Raw genomic sequence first — 24601 nt, forward strand, 5'->3', positions numbered from 1 at the left:
CACTAAGCCACTTGACCCAATCACTGTATGATTGGCCTGGATACAATCTACCTCTGGATACATTTGTTTGAGCAAATACAATGATATCCCTAAACCAGAATTTGTACCTGAAGACATCTTGTTATATCAACCTGATTCTGTTTTTTCCCCAATGGGGGACAATGTATATTTATTATTTAGGATCAAACTAGACATAAGCATATGCTAGGTAGCTATATGCTAAGGTTTTCTTTGTTAAATAGCATATGTTGGAGGAAGGGTCCTTCAGTAACATTATAGTGGAGGTAAAGTACCAAGCCCAGATACATGATTATCTAGCAAGTCTGTGTCACATGGGAATTCCCACATCTTAATATCATAACCAGTCCTCTACTTTGTACTCAATAAAATATATTTTTATTTGCATCTTTAAATCTGTGGCTGTGATGTTCTTGGGAAACTGCTTGTTTTATCACCTTGCTTATAAGGTCCCACAAGGAGCACCCCTTTTTGCCACCATCATGCACCCCTTTTCACGATATATTCTTCAAAACTCACACTTTTGTGAACTAGGTTGTGATATTTCCCCCTCTACACCATGGCTAATCACCCTTAAAATTTCAGCTAATGCTGGAATTATATGAATAATTAATTCATGGCATTATCATGGCTGGAAAATATGGAACAGTTATTCCATGACAATGAGAGACATGAAAATTGAGACTTTCTAATGAACCTTTGTAATCTCATTAAAATATGGCATAATCTTTCCTTAGAGAACTTAGTTGGATGTATAAAGTACTATGCCTGTACAGAATTCTATATGACTATACAGAAGGCACTTTGGATCTCTTTCCTCCCCCCACCCCTACATAACTGTTTTAAAAACATTCAGAGCCCTTGGAATCCTCAACTCACAAAAGTATAGCTGCCCCCCCCTTCACACAAACTGTAAAGGAATAATAATAATAATAATAATAATAATAATAATAATAATAATAATAATAATGGAATCAATCAAAATTAAGCACATGAAGCTGCCTTATTGTAATTGAGTTTACTTGCCCCTCTAGACCAGTACCCTCTGTTCTTATGAGTAAAACCTCTCAAAGGGTGCAGGTAAAGGTCTGAGCTCTTTTCACCACCCATTACTTCAGGGGCCTTCCAGAGCAGCATTTGATGAGAATGAGGAGGCCACAGCTACAAGGGAAAATCAATATAGAAATACTTTAGGTGCATGCATAAAGCAGTTTGGATTTCAGGCATAGACTTGAAGCTGGTAAAAAGCTCAACGAAATTATAATGGTTGCCAAATCCTAAAGTCAATAATATATAATGCTACTATAAAGTACCAAATGGGTCGCGTTCAGTCCATAGTGAATAGGGAAGCTGTTCATTCCCCACCACCACCTAAAAATATATGAATTCCTAACTACAAGGAGGACCAACAGAGCTTCAGACACATGATTGCAACAACAAAGCAAAAATCACCACATGACCCCACATCAGTACAAGTTCATCTGAAACCACTCTGCTTTGTAGCAGGGCTAAGGCTGGGTTCAAGAATTATTATACCTCCATGTCAATATTGTAACTCAGGGACTGACATCCTGACTAAATTACTCAATGGAAATCCTACTGAAATTAAGTGGTAGTGCAGACAAGTAACTCCTGAATACTACTGTTGTGTATAGACTATATATGATTCAATTATTTTTTATTTGATTTGTAACTGAATCAAATCACCCCTGATTTGTTTTGGGTCCAAATCTGCCACCCCGAATCACCCCAGATTCTATTTGTACCCAAATTTTCCAAATCGGTGCTTCCTTGCACCCATTGGGCATGACCACCCACCACAACCCACTCTGGGCCAGCCTGGTGCCACCCCCCCCCAGGGAGTTATAACTAAGGTTGATGAAATCCCCATTATTCCCTATGGGAAAAAGCTTAAAGACATGTGAACTTCAAAAATCTTTTAAAAATACCCCTTTGCCCAATTTCTTTGAAATATGGGTAGTAGCTTCCTTGCGCCCATTGAGCACTACCACCCACCGCAACCTGCTCTGGGCCAGCCCGGTGCCCCTAATGTGGAGCTATAAGTTTGCTGGAATCCACATTATTCCCTATGGGGAAAAGCTTAAAGACACGCCAACTTCAAAAATTCTTTAAACATCACTCCTTTGCCCAATTTCTTTGAAATTTGGGTGGTAGCTTCCACCCATTGGGCACTACCACCCAACCCACTTTGGCCACAAAATGGGGGTCCAAATCTCCATTTTTCTCAGGTCTGAATCTGAGGTGATTTGTTTTGTACCCAAAACTGGGCAAGTGAGCACAGCGGTGACTTGTTCTGTCTACAAATCACCTGAGTCAGCCAGATTTGGATACAAATCATTTTGTACCCAAATTGTTTTGCACATCCCTAGTAGACTATTGAGTTTGGATGTCAGCCATTATCTCAAACTCATACCACAAGGACTCATAGAATTAGACCTCATTTTTCTCTTGGTGCAACCAATAAGATTGTCCATTGTACAGTCTAATTTTCTCTTAATGACAGCTGCTGGAATCAGCTGTCAATTCACATATGCATCATCCACTGTTAGTAACAATGCATGCAGTTACTTTTTGAATACTCAATAGCCCTTCAAAAATTTGCTACATAGTGCCAAGAGGAAGAACTAGAAATTAACTATCTGATGACCAAAATTATGGTGATCCAGAAGAAATTTGTGCAGCATAAGTGGCAAATTGATGGCCAAGATATGGAAGAAGTCAAGCTCTATAAGTATTTAGGCTTGGTTTTCCAATTTAATGGTTATTGGAGAGCATATCTACTCCATGTTACACACGAGGCACAATAGAGGGCAATGTCACTCATTAGATTCTTTTTTCAGGAAGGGAGGCAGTTACGTCCCCACTGCAATTCAAATCTTCAAAGGGAAAACTTTTTAGCCCAACTACTATATGGAGCCCAGCTAAGCAATTATAAGGATTTCCACCCCCTAGAGTTGGTACAAACCAAATTTATTAGAACAATCCTTGGGGTGCCAAGAGGGACTCCGAACGCAGCTTTAAGGCTGGAACTATGGTTAAGTACCAAACGAAGCACATGTCTGGGTTACAAAGATCTCTTATTATTTGAAATTAAATCTTGGTCAAGCAGGCCTCGCACCTCTGCTGCTGAAGGACAACTTTGCATTAAAATGGAAAGAGGGAGTTGAGAAGAAATTAGAAAGTTATGGGCTAAATATCCCCATGTTGGTCTTCTTAGGGATCTTAAAAGCCAAGGAGATAATTAGGCAGCAGATTTGGGACATCGTGATTCAGGAAGACAAGGCCCGAGAGAGACATTTACCTTTCTTTGGCCATGCAACTCACCCTCATAGACCAGCTAAATATTTACATGAGCTTGTTCTTGCCAGATTGAGAAGAGCATTTGCTTTGGCATGCTTGAATGCCCTGCGCTCAGCTCTCTTAAAGGGTTGCTATCTCAGTATTCCTTTTGCTCAAAGATTATGCCCGTGTCAGTCAGGAGTGGTTGAGGCAATTGATGATGATGATGATGATGATGATGATAATGATGATGATAATGATGATAATAATTCAATTTATACACCGCCCTTCCAAAAATGGCTAATGGGAGTTTACACAGAGAAATAATAAATAAATAAGATAGTGATATGTTGCATCACTGTTTATTTTATAGAGATATTTGGCTAGCACTTTTGTCACATATTTTGTCTAGATTCCCAGGTAGGCCAATAGCCTTTTATATGTCTATCCTTTTGTCTGACTGTGATATCAATGTTTCCACCAAGGTGACAAAAGTTTGCCACATTGCAAGCTATGTAAGGAAGCAATTGGTAAAATCATGAATGTCGACTGTACTATATATTGTTATATTGTAAATGGTGTTTTGTAAGAAAGTACTGGCAGAATCATGATTGCTGGAGGTTACTACTTATCTATTGTGTTGTATTTTTGTCTGCTCAATGTCTGAAATAAAGATTCCATTCCATACTTATATAGCTTCTCCACTTTGCTGCCAACAATTCAACAACCCCCCTTATTATTCATAGGTAGCAAGCTAGGTGTTTTTATTACTTTTGTATAGGCAAAAACCAGTTCTTTTCCTCCCTGATACTTACAAATCACTCCTAAGAACACTGATGAAACAGAAAAGGGGTAGGAGTTATAATCATGTCTCTGAACAGTCTCAAATAATTGGGGAAAACCCCAACAATATATATGTCACTTGTGATGGTAGCACATCACTGCATTCATTATCAGTTCTATTACTAGAAAATTTTATGGCAACAGCATGCATCTAACCTTGCACATACATGGAAGAAATAGAGATGGGTGCGCCAGTTCAAGGTCGAGCCTGCTCGCACTTGAACTGGCTTGGCTTGAGGGTTCACCCTCGAGCTGGACTGGGCCCTGTTCAGCTTGTGGTTGAGCTAAACCCACCAGTCTGGTCTGGGGCTGGTTTGTTCCACTCTCCTGAAAAAAAAATTGCAGACTTACCTCCATTGTGGGGCTTTGGGGATGCTGCCACAGGGGGCATCTCCTGAGGTTCACTCTCCAGCTTCCGCACACAAATGGCCAGTGTGCATGCATGGCAGCCTCCAAAATGAACATTGCTAGCACAGAGAGGCTCAGAATATGCCAAAAAATGGTCCAAAACGGGCAATTTGAGAGCAGGGGAAGGCCAGCGGGAGGAGGGGAAACCTCATGAAAACCCCACCCCTGGCTGTTGCAGCATCCCCCTGAAGCTCTGCAATGGCACCAAGTCTGCCATTTCCCCATTAAATATAGTTTTTCATTCCCCCTCCTCCCACGAGCCGGGCCCAAACAAGTTTGGACTCAAGCCAGATCGGGCCCGGCTCTAGTGTGCACAAAACCAGACTGGACCCAATTCGGTTCGAGTCCGGTTGTACTTGAACCAAACCGGGTTTTCCAGTTTTGTGCACACCCCTAGGAAGTATGTTTTTCTGTATTCAATAGGTTTGACTTTGAAGTTAGTATGCACAGGATGCTTTATATGCATTTACATTAACACTGGCACACTAATCATTTAACCATATGAAGCTGATTTATGCTGAACCAGACAATTTGTCAATCTAAGTCAGCATTATTTACATGGACTTGTCGTGGTCTCCATGGTTTCAGAAAAAGTTTCTTCTTCCCAGCTCTACCTGGAGATGCCAGGAAGAAGTCTAGGACCTACTGTTTCAAAGTGAGCTATGGCCCCTCCCCATGAAGAAAGTAGCAAGCCTCACACTTACGCCTGCCAGACGAGAGGTAGGAAAATAACATTTCTGCCTGGAGGTCTCTTGTGTGTGTGACAAATGTGATAACTGCTGCACTTTAGAGCCATGTCTTTGTGCAATTGCAATATGGATTGGAAAACATGGGCTTGAACATCTGCTTAGGGAACAAAGTCCACTAGCTATCCTCGGGGAAGCCATTTTCTCAGCCTACCTGACACTATGGGCCAGTATAAATATAATATAGGCATATCTCACATATGTAGTCCTTACCTCCTTGGAGGGCAGGTAAGATACAAACAAAATGATTGAATGAATGTGTTCCTCACCTAGTCAACTTTGGCTGAGACACTGGCTGCATTCGGAAATCACATGAAACCAGAGTGGCACGTGACTGGGGTTCATGTAACTGCATGTACGAATGCATGGAACCACAGTTTGGACCCTAACTCAAACTGAGGGTTCACTCACCAAACTCCAATTTGAAACCTCAGTTTGAAGTGAGATCTGCTGCTCAGGCCTGCGGTTTGTGACTGCCTCTATTATGTCCAAATTCAGAAATAAAGGCAGCCTTCCCTGGAACCAGAGTTGAGGGAAGGAAGCTCCTCCGTCTCTGTGTCCTGATTGGCTGCAATGGCTGTCCATCAACCAAAGGAGGAAGCCCGGCAGCCACTTCCCCCTTCTCTCTGCAGCCCCGCAGACTGCAGAGAGGAGGCCAGCGCTTACATCTAAATTCAGACAGGTAAGTGAATGGTGTTGGGGGGGGGGGGACCAGAGGTCCATGGAATGTTGGTTCTGTGTTATGTCTGAATTTGACAACAATATATCACATATCACCCTTTTTAAAGGAAAGCAAATCTCCACAATGGTATCTGAAGTTATTATCATCAATCTGACGGGAGGTTTAGTACTTTTTCCACCTTTCACAGTGCTTTCTCTGTGACTACAGCATGTGGAACCTTTTAGTTTAGAAATAACACAAGCAAAGGGAGACATGATAGAGGTTTATAAAATTATGCATGGTGTGTAGAGAATGGATAAAGAGAAAAAATTACAACTCTTTCACAACACTAGAGTCAGGGATCATCCCAAGAAACTGATTGTCAGGTAATTTTGAACTGATAACAGGAAGTGATTTTTCACACAGAGCATTATCTATGGAATTCTCTGTCACAGGACATGTGATGATGGTCACAAACTTGGATTGCTCTAAAAAGGGCTTAGGCAAATTCATGCAGGACATGTCTAATCAGTGGCTACTAATCTTTATGGCTTTAATCTACCTCCAGGTTCAAAGAAAGGATGCCTCTGAATATCAATTCCAGGTGGTCAACAGCAGGAGAACTGTTGAAAAGCAGCATATAAATATTTTAAATAGTTTCATAGTAATAGTTCCCACCTTTATGTGTGATATTATCACACTTTTCAACTTATTTCCCTTTCATTATGTAAAGGTGACTAACAGTTCACAAAATATAATAGTGACTTGTTCACAGATAATACAGATAATGAAAAAATTATGCCAGGGTAAATTCACTATATTTACTAATGAATTTCTAAACAAATGGATATTCCTTGAAATTTTGTTTGGAACTAAAACACTGGCTGTTGTTACATCCAACTGGCCCTGCCTACCATGTGATAAAGGAATGTGAGTGTACACGTTCTGCTCCTAGTAGGGTCGTGCATTTTGGAATTTTCTTGTTTCGATTTGTATCTGAATCAAAACACCCCCATTTTGTTTTGTAGCCAAATTTTCTGAATCTGAATCACCCCTGTTTTGTTTTGTAGCTGAATTTTCAGAATCTGAATCTGAATCGATTTGGATTTTTAAAAAGGGTCCCAGGGCAAAAAGAGTGGGTGGTGGTGGTAGTGTCCAATGGGTGGAAGCTACCACCCAAATTTCAATGGAATTGGGCAAAGGCTGATTTTTGTGTGAATGTTTTAAGTTTACATGTCTTTAAGGCTTTTCCGATAGGGAATGATGGGGATTCCAGCAAATGTATCGCTTCACATAGAGGAGAAAGGGGTGGCCCAGAGCAGAGTGTGGTGGGTGGTAGTGCCCAATGGGGGCAAGGAAGCTACTAGAATTATTTCAAAGGAATTGGGCAATGGGCTGATTTTTTTGTGATTTGTTGAAGTTTGTGTGTCTTTAAGATTTCTCCCATAGGGAATAATGGAGGTTTCAGCAGCCCCATAATTCCAATTGGGGGGCACTGGGGTTGCCAAGACCGAGTGGTTGTGTAGTGCACATAGGGTGCCAACCACCCCCCATACCCACAAGCCCGTGGGGTACTGTGTTTTGTTGTTTCTGTGGTGTTCTGAGTGTAGATTCTCTGGTAGCATATGAGATTTTCAGTGAAAAACAAGAATCTACTCTCATATGCTACACGAGAATCTACACTCAGAACACCAGAGAAGCATCAGCACCTAGCACCCCATGAGGATGGTTGGCACCCTATGTGCACTACCACCACCACTCACTCTGGGCCACCCCAGTGCCCCCCAAGTGGAGTTATGGGGCTGCTGAAACCTCCATTATTCTCTATGAGGAAAAATCTTAAAGACACTTAAATTTTAACAAATCACAAATAATCAGCCCTTTGCCCAATTCCTTTGGAATCTGGGTGGTGGCAGACTGGCAGGCACCCATTGGGGCACTACCACCCAATCCACTCTTCTGCCCCTGAATCCATTCCCAGGCTGACATGCAGTAGCCATAGCAGGCTCAGCTCAGGATGGCAACAAGACAGGCATAGGCAGTGACATGGCATCATGGCAACTTGAGGGATACAATGCTGCAAACTAGTTTTCTCTCTCTTCAATGAGGCAGAAAGGCAGAATGGCGACTACTAACTTGCAGAGTGAATTGAACCCCCCCCCCCCGAACTCCCACCCTTGCCTTTTCTTCGACCCTTCCCCTGGCCAATGTGGGTTCAGTAAAGAGTGGCAAGAAGCAAAAGAGCCAATGGGGAACAAGGAGGGAATTGTCAGCAGGTCAGCCCATGCTTTAGGTCACCGATTGGAAGGCTGGAAGGGCGGGAAATTCAAAGAGATGTCACACGAAATGGAGACTGACTCAGATATTACCACAAAATGGAGGTCCGAAACAAGAAAACGTTTTGTAGATGAAACAGGGACATTTTATTTTCTGTACAAACTTTTGGATCTGGAAACGAGTGTTTTGTCTTGTCTACAAAACACTCAAAATGGGCTGTTTTGGGTACAAAACATTTTGTTTCCGAAACATTTCACACATCCCTAGCTCCTAGCATGTAATTCAACTTCTAATCACGCAGAGGGCAAGACTATCTGAAAGCTCTCTAACAAGTGATTTAAAACTATACCAAAGTAACATTTACATTGTATGTGAAGGAGCAGATTGGATGAATCCCATCCCGCACATGAATAATTCGGAGAAGTGGGAGGGGGAGCAGGAACTTCACACTCATGTCCCTTATTGCAGGGCATGCAGGCCTGGTCAAATGTACCGTATTTAACTAAATCAAAGATGACTGAATTTAAGATGACCCTCTTAAAAACAACACAGTTATATCTGCATTTACCCAAAAGGAAGAGGCTCCAACCTTAAGATGACCCCCTGATTTCTAACATAAAAGAAACTGGGGAAAAACCTAATCTTGGATTCAGATAAATAAAGTATCATTTGAACTGGCCCCATGTTCAGATAGATAGATAGATAGATAGATATGTTTTTTAAAAAATATATCCAGGCTTTCACCATCAGGAATTTAGAATGCGCTTCCTGGACAGCTATTGCTTACACCCAGCAAATGTTTGGAGGGCTTTGGTTCAACATCATATTGAGAGAGAAGGAAATTAGTGGTGTGAGATAAGATATATCTCTATCTCTATCTCATTCTCCATGTCCCTCTCTGCTCATCATCGGCACTCTAGCCTCATTAAATAAAGCCATGGAGCCCACAGAATTTCACGACAGGCTTCTGGCTCTCCCCAAGACCCACCTCCACTCTCATGATAGCCCTGTTTGGCTCGTTTCGCCTTCCCTTTCCGTTCCATTCCAGCCTGTGGTATAGTCCTAGAAACTTGGATCCAGATTTGAAAGATCTGGAATCAAATCTTTGCTCAGCCATGAAGATACTTGGACTAGCCATTATCTCTCAACTTTGATTTCCTATTGGTAGAACTGTATAGTGATGGGTTGTAGTTAGAATGTTCTTTGTATATACAATAGCAATATTGAATGTCAATAATATCCCATGCTTAATGTGTGAGTATGGCCCCTTGGCTTTTGAACACCTACCTGAAATAGCTTTGCCATGCTCCTTCCCACATTCTCTATAATTGCTTTTTAAAAAACAGTTAAAACAAGCATCTTTTTAGAGAAGCCTTTCAATGTTTCATCTGCCGCTTAAAGGTTTTTTTCAGTCTTTAGTTTTTAGGTTTTACTTATAGCTTTTTATTTGAAACTATCATAACTTGTAACTTTTAATTTGGTTTTAGCTTGGTCTTTTGTTTAATTTTATTATTTTATATTGTTTTATATTGCAGAGTACTGGAGGGGTAGGGTATAAATATTTTAAATCAGTAAATAAATACTTAAAATAAACCAAATAAAAATTATATTCTGCATGATACATGAACCAGCCCCTTGCTTCTAATGTCCACCAACTGAACTTCTGTCAAGGTTGAACGGACTGCAAGGCCAATTCATGTGAGAGAAATGAATTGGCCGGTTTATCCCCAGATATAACTGGTTGGGAACTGTGGGAAACAGGATGCTGGACCATGTGGGTCTGATTCAGCAGAGCTCTTCTTCTATTCTTATTCTGGCGGTACAAGTCTGGGACACGTATTCACAAGAGCAGGTATGTAGTTTTTGCAATCCAATCCGGTATAAAAATGTGCTAAATAAATAAATAAATACATCCAAATCATTGTTGCACATTGAATGTGCATTGTCATCCACAATTGCCTTACTGATACGTCATGTTCCCTTTTTATAAAACTTAAAACATCTCTAAATCACTGTTACACACTGCATCCACAGTTCTATTGTGCAAACAGTTTGTACATCTAGTCATTGCTTTTTCCACAGATCCTCTGATAATATTCTCAGAGCTGCTGCCCATCTGGAATGTGTAGCCAAAACAGGAAAAATGCAGGGTTCTATTTATTTATTTATTTTCAAATAAGAAGCTAAGCATCATGGAAAATTGTGCCATCATTCTTTTATTTTAAGCTATAGGATTTCTTCATCTGCACCAACTTTTCAATTTCTGCCTCTCATCAGCTGTGGACTTTTAAAAACAGGTTGTTCTAGTACGAACTAATCTGCCTACTTTCTTTTCACTGTCTCTACAACTGGACTGAATTTGGTTCAAATCGAGGTCCACAAGTTAGATCTCTTGTGCCTCAAATGTTCATGCATCCACCATCTTGGATCAGGGTGGATGACATCATTACAAACAACACCATTGAGGTGTCCCTGTGTATCACTCACTAGAACTGTAACAAATTTGTTTCAGATTGGTTAGAAAGTCCTCAAGTTAGTGCATTTGGACCTCAGGTACACAGCTTGGGAGTGCTCTTGGATCCAGGCCTCATCATGGTATCTCAAGTGGAGGCTATAGCCAGGAGTGCTTTCTATCAGCTTTGGCTGATTTGACAGCTGCATCCATTCCTTGAAGAGCACAATCTCAAAACAGTGGTGCATCAGTTGGTAACCTCCAGGATCAACTACTGCAATGCGCTCTATGTGGGGCTGCCTTTGTATGTAGTTCAGAAACTTCAGTTAGTTCAAAATGCAGCAGCCAGATTGGTCTCTAGAGTAACCCAGAGAGACCATATTATACCTGTCTTAAAACAGCTGCTGTTGATATGTTTCCAGGCGAAATACAAAGTGCTGGTTATTACCTTTAAAGCTCTGAACGCCTTGTGTCCGGGTTACCTTAGAGAGCGCCTTCTTCGGTATGATCCCCATCACTCGTTGAGGTCATCTGGAGAGGTCTGTCTCCAGTTACCACCAGTACGTCTGATGGCAACTTGGAACCAGGCCTTTTTTGTAGCTGCTCCTGGTCTATGGAATGCACTCCCAGCAGATATCCACAGTTTAGGTTCGCTGTCGGCCTTTAAGAGAGCCTGTTTGGCCTGGGCTTCCAATGCTTGTAAAGTGTTGTTTTTTTTTAAGTATTTTAATTGGCTTTAAATGGTTTTAATTGTTTTTGAATTGTTTTTATATTGTTTTTAGCACTGTGTTTTGAATTGTGTGTTTTTATGTCTTTTTAAAAGTTGTTGTACACCACCCAGAATCTCTGGATGGGGCGGTTTATAAATGTAATAAATGAATGAATGAATGAATGTTCACGCGTCTGCCATCTTGGATCAGGGTGGATGGCATCATCACAAACTACACCATTGGGGAATCCCTATGTGTCCATACAGCTGTGGCAAATTTGATTCAAATCAGTTAAGTGGTTCACAAGTTAGCCTAAAAAGTTCATGCATATGCCAGCTTGAATCAGGGCGGATGACATCATTACAAACTACGCCATTGAGATGTCCCTATGTGTCCCTACAATTGTACCTGATTTGCTTCATATTGGTCCAGGCATTACGACGTTGATGGTGGAGACAAACACACGGACACATGGAATGCCGGGTGATCTAATAAGCCTGCTGGAACGTAGGCTAAAAATAAGGAAATTACTCTTCCAGTTCCTGGCACCTTATAAAACATTTAACATTAATTTGAATTTCATGAGAAAAGTACTATTGTCTAAGGATAAGACAGCTTGAAAGCTTTTATGCTAATACATCAACAGTAACATTAACATTGAACTCGGGGGTGTGTGTGTGGAACCTGTGGCACCACAAAAGGAATACAGTGATTTGCTTTATCCTTAATACTTTGTGCACATACACACACACACCTATTCTTGATCTAAATTACTATTCTTCAGAAGTCTGCATGAAAAACAAGAAACAAAGAAAAAGGGGGTGGATATAACCAGTCCTTAAAAGACTATGAAGTTATTCCATGAGCAGCGAAAACTGGGGCTAGGGCAGTTAGCCCCAATCATGAGAAGAGCTTCATTATGTTAAGCTAGAAGAAAGGATATATATAAAGTAACAAAAAGGCTAGAGTGAAATAAGTGGTGAGGCATTTAACTAGTTTACTGGGTTCTCTTCCTCCTTTTTTTGAAATGCAAAGAGGCTCTCCTGAACTTTCAGAATCTTTGCTTTTGATAGTCCTCCCTACCAACAAAGGACCTGGATATGGGACTGAAACTGCCTTGGTCACCCTGGTGGATGACCTACACTGGGAGATAAACAGAGGGAGTGTGACTCTGTTGATCCTCCTGGAACTCTCAGCTGCTTACGATACCATCAACCATGGTATCCTTCTGGGATGTCTCTCTGGGTTGAGACTTGGGGGGCACAGTTATACGGTGGCTCCCTTCCTACCTAGGGGGCCGTACTCAGAAGGTAGTGCTGGAGGAGGTCTGCTCCACCCCTTGGTCTTTGGCCTATGGGGTGCCACAAGGATCTATTCTGCCCCCCATGTTGTGTAACAATTACATGAAGACCCTGGGAGAAGTCATCCATAGGTGTGGGCTGTGGTGCCATCAATATGCTGATGAAACCCAGCTCTACTTACCTTTTAAGTCAGCAGCCACCAGGGAGGTGGGACTTGGAGGCTGTTCTGGACTGGATGGGGACAAACAAGCTGAAATTCCATCCAGATAAGGAGGAAATGCTCGGTGTTGGTAGAACTGATCATCTGAGTAATGAGGTAAGTCTCATTACTCAGTATAAAAATCCAATAAATAAATAATAAATAAATAATCTAGTCTTGGAATGGGGTCACACTCCCTCTGAAATACAAAATCCACAGTTTGGGGGTGCTTTTGGACCCAACACTGTCCTTGGAGGCGCAGGTGGCGGCAGTGTGTAGAAGTGCCTTTTACCAACTATGGCTGGTACGCCAGCTGCGACCCTACTTGGAGAAGTCAGACCTGACCTCAGTCACTCATGCGTTGGTAACATCCAGATTGGACTACTGCAATGTGCTCTACGCGGGGCTGCCCTTGAAGACTGTTTGGAAGATTCAGCTGGTTCAGAATGCTGCCACTAGGATGCTCGTGGGTGCAAGTTGCTTGATGAGTATTACACCCATGCTGCGTAAGCTTCAGTGGCTACCAGTCCACTTCCGGGCTAGATTCAAGGTGCTGGTACTGATCTTTAAAGCCCTACACGGCTTGGGATACCTGTCAGACCGCATTCACCTAAATGAATCTGCCAAGGCCCTCCACTCATCAGCTCAGGCCCTGCTCATGACCCCGCCACTAACAGAGATCCTGTTGGAGGGGACTAGAGACAGGGCCTTTTCAGTTGTGGCTCCTCAGCTTTGGAATGCTCTCCCTGAAGAGCTTCACCATGCTCCCTTCCTCAGTAATTTTAAAAAACATCTTAAAATGCACCTTTTAAAGTAGGCTTTCTAATGCTCCATTATTATTTTTTTGCTATATCTGGTAGGTTCTTTAGTTTCTTTAGCTGTATAGAATTTTCAGTTTTAATTTGAACCTAATAATGATTGTGATTTTTAATCTGACACCTTTTGTTTGTTTGTTTAATTTAGTTAATTTTATTACTTTTATTGTATCTTGTGTCTATCTTATTGTTGTGAGCCGCCCCGAGTGGTAGTGCACTGGAGGGGAGGGGTATAAATATACCCCTGTGTACCTACCACCCACCCCGGTTTTGTGCCCCTAGATGCTCCACATAAGGAATAATGGGCCGGTTCGAGTTCCCATTGTACCCTATGTAGAACCTTTTAGAACTGGTTTGAATTTGAACCAAACCCGGGGGGTGAGGAGGTTGAGCAAAACCAAACCTACCCACCCTGATTCAAAGCTGGTTCAAATTTGAACCAGACAGGCCAAGCCGGTTTTGTGCACATCCCAACTTTTGACCCCTGAACTGCTTTCTTATCACACGGAATAACCAAGGCAATTGCATCATAAAGAAGCTGTTCACACATGCGTGCAAAACTGGGCTAAGGCAGCCCAGCCTGGTTTTGCATGTGCATGTGAATTGCTGGGATCAGGCCTGATCCTGGTGGCTACACAGTGGCAAACCTGCCAAAGGAGCCTCTCTCTAAAATGCGGTTAAGGGAGGGAGTGCTCTCTTAACTTCATTTTTTAAAAAATGTGTTATGTACTCGCATGGTGCATTATTAGAGCTCTGGTGGGTGGGGCAATACACAGAGGCATATCCTGGCACCCCAACCCCCAGAGCTGCTGGGCAAGCTGCCAGTCATCTGGGCGGGTGATCCATCCGCCCAGGGAAGACACGGAGATAGTCTGTGGGAAGGTAAGTTAAACTTGCCTTTCCTGCAGACTGCCCCGGAGCTCTTCTCACCGATCATGAGAAGAGTTCCAAAATCATATCTACAAAAAGAGGCTTAAGCCTTGTTCCTTCACAGGCAGCAATGAAAATAATGAGCTGGAGCGTTACTCCAGTTCTAATTAGAGTTGCCAACTCATTATTATTATTTTTTTAAAAAAAGTTGGTTCCTGGGTGGGTATAGTTCTCTGATTTAGGGTGTGCTGCTTTCAGCAGAACTACCAACCCAGTTTTGGAAAGTCCAGTGATGAAGCCCAGTGGAAAAACTGTCCATTCATTTAAGATGAACAGATGATTTTAAAAAGTCAGATGATGGGGGAAATCCAATTTTGCCAATTGTTTTCTTGACTAAAACACACACCAAAAAACCAGGGTTTCACCTAGTGTTACCCTTTTTTTTTTTTTTTTAAGGAAGATACAACTTCAGATAATGACCTATAATATTTCCCAAGGTGTCCACAGAACTTCTCCTGTATCTACGGCTCCTTCATCAGACTTCATTCTACATTAATTAGGTGAGGGTCAGACTTCTGGATACTTGCTCAGAAGCCTTAACCAACAGTTCATTCATCCACTAGGGTCTGTAATTTCCCTCTGATACCACATATATATCATATTTATGTTGCTCAGTAAATCTTACTTTCAGTATTATTGTGTATAATGAATATATATTATATTAGGTTGGGGCAATTTCTGTTGCTGAATTTGCCACAAAATTAAAAACACTGTTTGAACAAATAGATCTTCAGTTCCTGTAGTTTGGAAATCAGGTAGTGCATGCAAGCTATTCAATCAGTGTCATCCAAAATAATCTCTAATTAGATTTTTCTGAATGTATTTGGAAACCTAGTAATATGCATTATTGCAGGTGTTAATACAATGAAGTGTTACACTCTTCGCTAATCAGAATGTACAAGAGTAATTGCAAATCACAATTCTCTGACAGCAACCCAACTTTACACTTATTTGGCAAGTGTGCAGCATGTAAAATAACTTTCCTTATCGCAAGAAACATTGCTAGACATATAGCTGACTGCATTGGCAATATTTTGGATTTCCATCTGTGGGCTTCTATGCATGGTTTGTTTAGTTAATTGATTTTTGCACATTCTTACTGATTTATGCTTATTTATCAGTTCATGACCAATGCTTGGAGAGAAAATAAGAAATTCCCATAACTCCTTGCTGCAGAGATTATATAAATTACACAACTTAATCCCTGAGCAAGCAATGAAATTTAAAACTTCACTAAATTATTTGTCAGGAACTTGCAAATACATGGTTTTCAGGTTTATTTATATTTTAATAAAATATATATCATGGACTATGATGAAAATATAGCATGGACTATGCATGCACATTTTAGAGAGAGAGAGAGAGAGAGAGAGAGAGAGAGAGAGAGAGAGAGTACCAAATCACCAGAATCATAAAAAGCATAAGCATAAAAATCATATAAAACAAAACAATTGAGTGGTTTGTGGCAGGGGAATCCTATAGGGAGGGTAGAGTCAGAAAGGAAAAGGTGGGGGGAGGAGAAGGAAAAAATGGAGTTTTTTATGAATAAACTCTTCTGAAAGGCATCATCTCATACTACACAAGAGATGGCAATAGTAAACCCCTCCTGTATTCTACCAAGAAAACCACATGGCTCTGTGGTCACCAGGAGTCGACACCAACTCGACAGCACAACCTTTCCTTTCCTAAATCTATATAAGATTACTTTGTGTTTGTGAGGGAAGCAGCTAGAAAACAGCCTTATCCAAACTACCCATTTAAGTAAGATGGTTTTGGCCCACAAAAATACTTACAATGAGGGGCCCTATCACAGCTCTTTGGGGAGGGCATTCTACAACTGATGAGCTATAGGAAGCCAGTCAAGAATCTTAACATTTCTGCAATGGAGGCTTCAAAGAAAAAATAAAAACAGCAACGACACACACACAGCTGGACCCTATGTCAGTTTACCAGTAATCTCAATGTACTGTAATTCTACATATAACTAGGTGGCAACCAATCCCACTGAGTTTGGAAGGACTTGCTACTCACAAGCAGAGTTTATTTTAGCCCCGTTTAAGCATTTATTATGAGTAGAAAAATGCATGGAGCAGGGGGATGCAAATGCTGCTCCTACTATAATATTCAAATGTTCGCCTAAATCTATGCACACTGTCTACATTCATTGATACACAGTTTGTATACAATTTGTGTACTGGACAAGTGAGGGTTTGTGCACACAGGACATTTAAACTATTGAACTATGTGGCAGGGCTATAAGCATGACCCCATGACGCTCCCTGTCGACAAGCTCATTTTGACCTGAATGGACACCTGAACAAGTTTTTTATCTTTCAGCTTCCGAATCTATCTATCTATCTATCTATCTATCTATCTATCTATCTATCTAGTGGAGAACAAAATCTAGAAAGCCAAGAAGGGCCAGGATCAAAGCATTAGAGACATACTTAATGAGATTTTTTTTAATTGCTTGTTTCTCAGAACAGCAGACCACATTGTCACAGCACAAAATTCCAAATGATGTTTACAACTGAGCAAATGCTGGATCCATAAATCATATCCAACTTATGAGGTAGCTTCTGAAGGAGGTCTATTTTCAGTAGATTTTTGGACAGTATTATTTTTTTAAATGTAATTAGTATCAATTTAGTATTTGGTAAATAGTTCTCTTCAGACATTATCAGCAGTGTTCATGTTTAGAGCAAGGAAAGCTGGAGGAAACCCCACGTCACTCACTCTCTTCTGACCAACAAACATGCTTATGGCATGGTATAGTGGTCTAACAATTATTAGGCTTGTGTGCTGGCAATTTTAATTCTTGACAGTATTTCATGATACCGCAGCACTGTCTCTTTCAATAAACCTAAAGGAGCCAATACTGAGGAAGCTTTCAAAAATTGCAGGCTATGCTTAAATGTGGATTTCTAGCAAATGGACAAAACCACTATTTTTCTGTATATTTATAAGCTATATACTTTAATTCATACCTCATTAATATAGATTGCCAAAAGTACCCTAACAGCTTATCTGAAGATTAGATTTTCCCATGTTAAGCAGGGACTTGATATGTGAGCACTGTAGGATATTCCCCTCAGGGGATGGAGCCGCTCTGGGAAGAGCAGAAGATTTCAAGTTCCCTCCCTGGCTTCTCCATGATAGGGCTGAGAGAGATTCCTGCCTGCAGCCTTGGAGAAGCCACTGCCAGTCTGTGAAGACAATACTGAGCTAGGTAGACCAATGGTCTGACTTGGTATATGGCAGCTTCCTATGTTCCTATGACCCATGAAAATTCACCATGGGTAGGATCAAGTTTTTATTGTTATCTATCTATCTGTCTATCTATCATATTTTTACACCGCCCAAAACTTACATCTCTGGGCGGTTTACAACAAGATTAAAAGTAAAACATTAATTAAAAACAAAAACAACAAATTTAAAAGCAAGAAATTTAAAACACAATTTAAAATTTTAAAACAATATTCTAAAAACAACATTAAAACAATCAAAACAATATCAGTTAAATGTCTGGGTGAAGAAATGCATCTTTAGATACTTTTTAAAAGATGTCAGAGATGGGGAGGCTCTTATTTCACTAGGGAGCGCATTCCAAAGCCTCGGGACAGCAATGGAGAAGGCCTGTCCCTGAGTAGCCATCAGACGAGCCGGTGGCAAATGCAGACGGACCTCTCCTGATGATCTCAATGGGCGGCGGGGTTCATTACGAAGAAGACGTTCTCTTAAAAACCCAGGGCCCAAGCTGTTTAGGGCTTTATAGGTTATGATGAACACCTTGTATTTTGCCTGGAAACATATTGGCAGCCAGTGTAACTCCTTCAATACTGGAGTAATATGGTCTCTCCTGAATGACCCAGAGACCAGCCTGGCTGCTGCATTCTGGACCAACAGTAGTTTCCGGACTACATACAAGGGCAGCCCCACATAGAGTGCATTGCAGTAATCCAGTCTAGAGGCTACCAGCAGATGTACCACAGTTTTGAGGTTGTCTAAGACAAGAAACAGACATAGCTGGCATATCAGCCAAAGCTGATAGAAGGCACTTCTGGCCACTGTCTCAACCTGGGACACCAAGGAGAGACTTGGATCCAGAAGCAACCCTAGACTGCATACCGGTTCCTTCTGGGGAAGTGTGATCCATCCAGAACAGGCAGATCAAAATCGTTTCTCGAGTTCCGACCCCGCACAATGAGTACCTCCGTCTTATCTGGATTCAGTCTCAATTTGTTATCCCTCATCCAATCCATTACTGACTCCAGGCAGGCATTTAGGGAGGTTATGCCCTCTCCTGATGCTGCTGACATGGAAAAATAGATTTGGGTGTCATCAGCATACTGATAGCACCCTGCACCAAATCTCCTGATGATCTCTCCCAGCGGTTTCATGTAGATGTTAAACAACATTGGAGACAATACGGAGCTTGAGGGATACGATACAAAAGTTCTGATGTTGAAGAACAGCAGTATCCAAGGGACACCATCTGGAACCTGCCTGAGAGGTAGGAGCGGAACCACTGCAAAGCAGTACCTCCCACCCCAACCCCCTCAAATGCTCCAGAAGGATGCTACGGTTGATAGTATTGAAAGCCGCCGAGAGGTCCAGAAGGACCAACAGAGTCACACTTCCTCTGTCCATTCCCAGTTGGAGATCATCCATCAGGCCGACCAAGGCAGTCTCCACCCCATAGCCAGCCCGGAAGCCAATTTGAAATGGGTCTAGATAATCAGTTTCCTCCAAGACTGTCTGGAGCTGGGAGGCCACCACCCTCTCAATTACCTTGCCCAGCCATGGAAGGTTGGAGACAGGCCTATAGTTACTCAGCTCCGAGGGATCCAAGGTAGGCTTCTTTAGAAGTGGTCTAATAATTGCCTCCTTAAGACTAGGAGGCATCTTACCTTCCCTCAGAGATGCATTTATGATCTCTACCTGGCCTTCTACAACAACCTCCCTGCTAGATCGAACAAGCCATGTCGAGCAAGGGTCAAGAGGACAGGTGGTGGGCCACACCATTCCAATCAGCTTGTCCACATCCTCAGGAGTCACAAACTGGAACTGATCCAACCTAACCACATAAGAGAAGTCACTGGATACCTCCACATCAGATACTGAAGTAAGTGCGGAGACGAAATCCAAGTCGGCCCGAATACGAGAGATTTTCCCCACAAAGAATTAATTAAACACATCACAGCGGGTAATCGATGGTTCCAAATTCTGATTCAAGGGAGGAGGGGCACATATTAGCCCTCTCACAACCCTGGACAACTCTGCTGGATGTGAACTTGCGGATGCAATACGGGCAGAAAAGAATCGCTTCTTTGCTGCACGTATTGCTTGAACATAGGTCTTCAAATGAGCTCTATGTTGCAATCTGTCGGATTCAAGCTGAGTCTTTCTCTACCTGCGCTCCAGTCGTCTACCTCGCCGCTATTGTTGAATTTTGTTCCAGACAACTCTATTTCCTCAAACTTGGAAGTCATTTAGGCATGGCCTCTCTTGCACTGTAAGCAGCTGCAATCACACAAAAAAACAAACGGGAATCTTCATACTTGAGTGAAAAAAATTGGCTATGTTAATCCCAGTTTTATTAATTGTGGTTTTGTATAGCATGTTAAAAGTAAGTTCTACTTGCAGGTGTTCAACAAAACTTATCGGCATTTGAGTTGTACTGAGAGCCCAGAAGCAAGTGCAAGGCAAGAATTCCAGTCTGGTCAGACCATGTAATAATTCCTGGGACAGTTCCCAGTGCATAGGATGACAGATGTCATCCCTCGCCCCTTAGCTCAGACATGGCAGGAATTTAAATAGGTAGAGCCAGTGTAGAATGCTGTGCTCCACTTTCATTGAGTGGGTTTTCCAGCTGCATCCTTTGCTTTTTCTGCTGGGACATTAAAGGGAAGTGAACAGCTTTGGGTGTTGATAAAGCTGTGCATTCTGGTTCTTCACTTGAAGAGACAGAACAAGACTATCCCACCCCCACCCCACCCCCACACACTCAGGAGCTGAGTTTGGTGTTGATTCTTCCTTTCTTTCCTCCTTACCCTTTTCTCCCTCCCTCTGCTATTTTCCCCTTTGTCTATCTTTGATTTTAAGTTTCTTAGGGCTAGTGTCTATTTGGGCTATGCAATACCATAATGTGGCATGTACACTGCTGCTGCTGTATGTATACTGGGGAAGAAACAAGGCTTCACTCTCAGTTTGAATACCTTGAGTTGCTTTTTATTACCAAGTGCAGCAGCACTAAAGCAGCAGTAAGGACCACAGAGCTTCCCACTATGCGAAGCAGGCTTTCGCCTATGGGCATCTTGAAACAAGGTTGGCACAAATGGCTCCAATCTTCAGGTACACAGCCTTTTAAAGACAGAAAATAGGGAATTAGAGACACAGTGGAGACATGCCTCCATACATGGTCATACACTGGAACTGTAACATCAAAATTAGACACATTTGCTAACAAGGTGCATGCACAAACTGGAAAAGTCCCTTCTTCTTAATTCCCCCTAGCCAAGCAAAATTATCTTTACGTAATGCTGATTTGAGCCTTTTACTTTCTATATCCCCTTTCTTTCTGCTTCTGTAAGGAGTGCCTGTTAGCAGCTTTTGGGGACTTTCCATTAGGCTTGTGCATTTCAAGTTGGGTACAAAATGTTTTGTGCCCGAAAATGGCAATTTTGGAGGTTTTGTAACCAAAACAAAATCAAGAATTAAAAACCAGATATTTTTGTTTTCCAAATAAAAATGACTGTGTTTCGGACAGAATGCTTTGTTCTTTGGAAAAGCATTGCAATTGAAATTGACTTCTCTGACTCTCCCCTCCAGCTGAGGCACTGAGTGATTAGCAGAAGATAAGATATGCAAAAAGCTGTTTAGCACGAATAGTTTAGTTAAGTGTTGTATTCAGTGTGATTGAAATGCAAACTGACCTTGCAAAGGGACTTGGAAGACAGCATTTTGTGACAGAAATACCCAAATATCTTTGGGAGCTCAATGCGATTCCAAAGCTCTTGCTAAAAGCCATGGTATAAATTGTGTGGAGAAGCTTTTCAAGAAGCTGGTCAGGAAAGTTCTGAAATTACACAGGTTTTTCTTTCTAAAGGTTTAGAAAGAATCTCTCGACTTGTTCAGCGGTCTTTTGAAGAGCTATTTTGTATTTTTTCTGATTTTTATGAGTTATAGTGGTGTCTAAGTTTTGTTGTCCAAGTTGAACAGTCTAATGTAATTTAGGCCACAATGTAATTTGGTGAGACATGATGTCTAAGCCAGGGGTTCACAAATTTTGCCATTGCAGGGACAGGTCATCCACATGGGACTATAGGAGACAAAAGGAGGGGGGTGGGAATACACCTGTCAATCTATTGACATCCCCAGGATTCAAGATTGCTTGAATCCACAAATGGGTTGTGCTGCTGTGCTAGTGCCACAGAGACAGGCTCCCACCTGCTACAAAATTCTCAAATAACTGTGCCAAAAAATTAAGTGTTGTTGTTGTTCATCATTCTCTTCACTCTTTCAACTTGCTTATGTGGGGCTTCAGGGGCAAAACAGTGGGTTGGGTGGCAGTTCCCCAAGGGTGGTGCACCCAGATTCCAAATAGGGGAAAGGGCTGGTTTCTTAGGAATTTTTGAGGTTTACGCATCTTTAAGATTTTCCCCCATAGGGAATAATGGAGGGATTCAGCAGCCCCATAACTCCACCTGGGGGGCACTGGGATAGCCCGAAGCAAGTGGTGGTGTAGTGCACAGAGGGTGCCAACCACCCCCCTGGATTGCTAACCCATTGGGGTACTGGGCTTTGTTGTTTCTGAGGTGTTGAGTTTAGATTCTCTGGTAGCAAATGAGAATTTTCATGAAAAATCATGAATCCACTCTCATATGCTACTAGAGAATCTACTCTCAGAACACCTCTGGAACAACAAAACCCTGTACTTCATGGGTTGGCAACCCATGTGGGTGGTTGGCATCCTATGTGCATTACACCGCCACTTGCTCTGGGCTACCCCAGTGCCCCTTAAGCGGAGTTATGGGACTGAAGAAACCTCCATTTCAGAGTTGCCAGAACGTAAGGGGTATACTCATGGGTCAAATGGGCTGTAAGCCAGAATTTGGCTTTTTAAAAGCCAAATCTGGCCACCTAGCATTATACCCTATGAGGAAAATCTGAAAGACACGTAACTTCATTCATTCTTTAAAAATCAGCCCTTTGCCAAATTCCTCTGAAAAAATTGTGGCAGCTTCCTTGTACCAACTGGGCACTACCACCAACCACACTCCACTCTGGGCCACCCCTTCCCCCCACCCCGCATGAAGCTATACTTTTCCTGAAACCTCCATCATGCCCTATGGGGAAAATCTGAAAGACGCGCAAACTTCAAAAATTAACCAAACATCAGCAGTTCGCCCAATTCCTTTGAAATTTTTGTGGTAGCTTCCACTCATTGGGCACTATAACCCCCACCCACTCTTTTGACCACACAACCCATTTTAAAATCTGAATTAATTCAGATTCGGATTAATTCGGATCCAAAACAAAACTAGGGTGATTCGGAAGGCTTAATTTCAGACAAAATACAAAATGGGGTGGATTCGTACTTGGTACAAATCAAAACAGAAAAAATACAAAATGCACAACCCTACTTTCCATGCCAGGCAAGTGATTTTTAGGCTCTAAGCACTTTACATTAGACCCAAAGCTGCTGTTAGTATCTACACGCAAGTTCATATACGTATGTCAAGCCACCACAATACAGTCAATCAGTCAATCTTAGTGACTTGAAATATGCTGTTCTTTGAACAGGGTCTAGCAGGGGTGTAGCTATAATTGAGTGGGTGGGTTCAAAGAACCTGGACCCCCCAGTTCTTGAGCCCCCCCCCCGCTCCACCTCTCCCTATTTTCTTCATTATCTCCCTCACTCTGAGAGGCCACTGGGGAGAGGAGCGAACATGGGGCCTCTCTCCCCTAACTACGCCCCTGGTGTCTAGGTTGATTTGAGGTCTGTATAATTCCTGTTGCAGAATTCCACTGGTCCAGATCCATAGAGATTCCATTTGCTTTGGAATCAATGTCCAAGACATCTGGGGTCCAGGACAGATACACAATTCTTTCTCTTTACCTCATTGCCACTGTGAAGAAAGTTAGGCTGAAAGAGCTCAACTAGCTCTAAAACACCCGGTTAGAGTAATCCTTGAGACGTAATTTGAATTTGGACCTGTCGTGTTCAAGTCCAGCACACTACCAATAGTATGAGTCCAAGATAGCTGAAGATCTGCCTAGCTGTCTTAAGGACTGCCTGTTCCACAATGATCCTACCCGTCTGTTGTGATTTTGGGGAAAGGCTCTGCTCTGAGTTCCACCACCTGCTGAGATTTGGTTGGTGAGGATACAGAACAGGGCTTTCTTTGTGGTTGCACCCAGGCTCTGGAGCTCCCTCCCTCCAGGGGTTCATGCTGCTGCATCCCTTTTTGTGTTGTGGCATTTGTTTAACACACATGTTCCAATATGTCTTTTGGTTGCATTGAGTGGGGTGCCCCCTGGCTTTACTGTTTCGACTGTTTGATCTCATAGGAACATAGGAGGCTGTGAGATACTGAGTCAGATCATTGGTCTATCTAGCTCAGTATTGTCTTCATAGACTGGCAGCGGCTTCTCTAAGGTTGTAGGCAGGAATTTCTCTCAGCCCTATCTTGGAGAAGCCAGGGAGGGAACTTGAAATCTTCTGCTCTTCCCAGAGCGGCTCCATCCCCTGAGGGGAATATCTTACAGTGCTCACACTTCTAGTCTCCCATTCATATGCAAACAGGGTGGACATTGCTTAGCTAAGGGGACAAGTCATGCTTGCTACCACAAGACTAGCTCTCCTCTCCTTCCTTCACCAGTACTCTTGGTTGGTTGGTTGGTTGGTTGGTTGGCTTGCTGGCTTGCTCATTCATTCA

At 42.2% G+C, this 24601-nt stretch overlaps 1 long non-coding RNA gene across 1 annotated transcript in view; it reads right to left on the reverse strand.

The window, feature by feature from the left end:
• Positions 1-1107: 1107 nt before the first annotated feature.
• LOC128324560 (uncharacterized) overlaps positions 1108-24601 on the reverse strand; it is a 91805-nt gene continuing 68311 nt past the window's right edge. Inside the window, exon 7 of the long non-coding RNA XR_008306936.1 lies at positions 1108-1179. This is a non-coding gene — a long non-coding RNA (uncharacterized LOC128324560). The remainder of the gene's footprint in view (positions 1180-24601) is intronic.

The sequence above is a fragment of the Hemicordylus capensis genome, chromosome 4, assembly GCF_027244095.1.
Source record: "Hemicordylus capensis ecotype Gifberg chromosome 4, rHemCap1.1.pri, whole genome shotgun sequence".
Taxonomy (NCBI): domain Eukaryota; kingdom Metazoa; phylum Chordata; class Lepidosauria; order Squamata; family Cordylidae; genus Hemicordylus; species Hemicordylus capensis.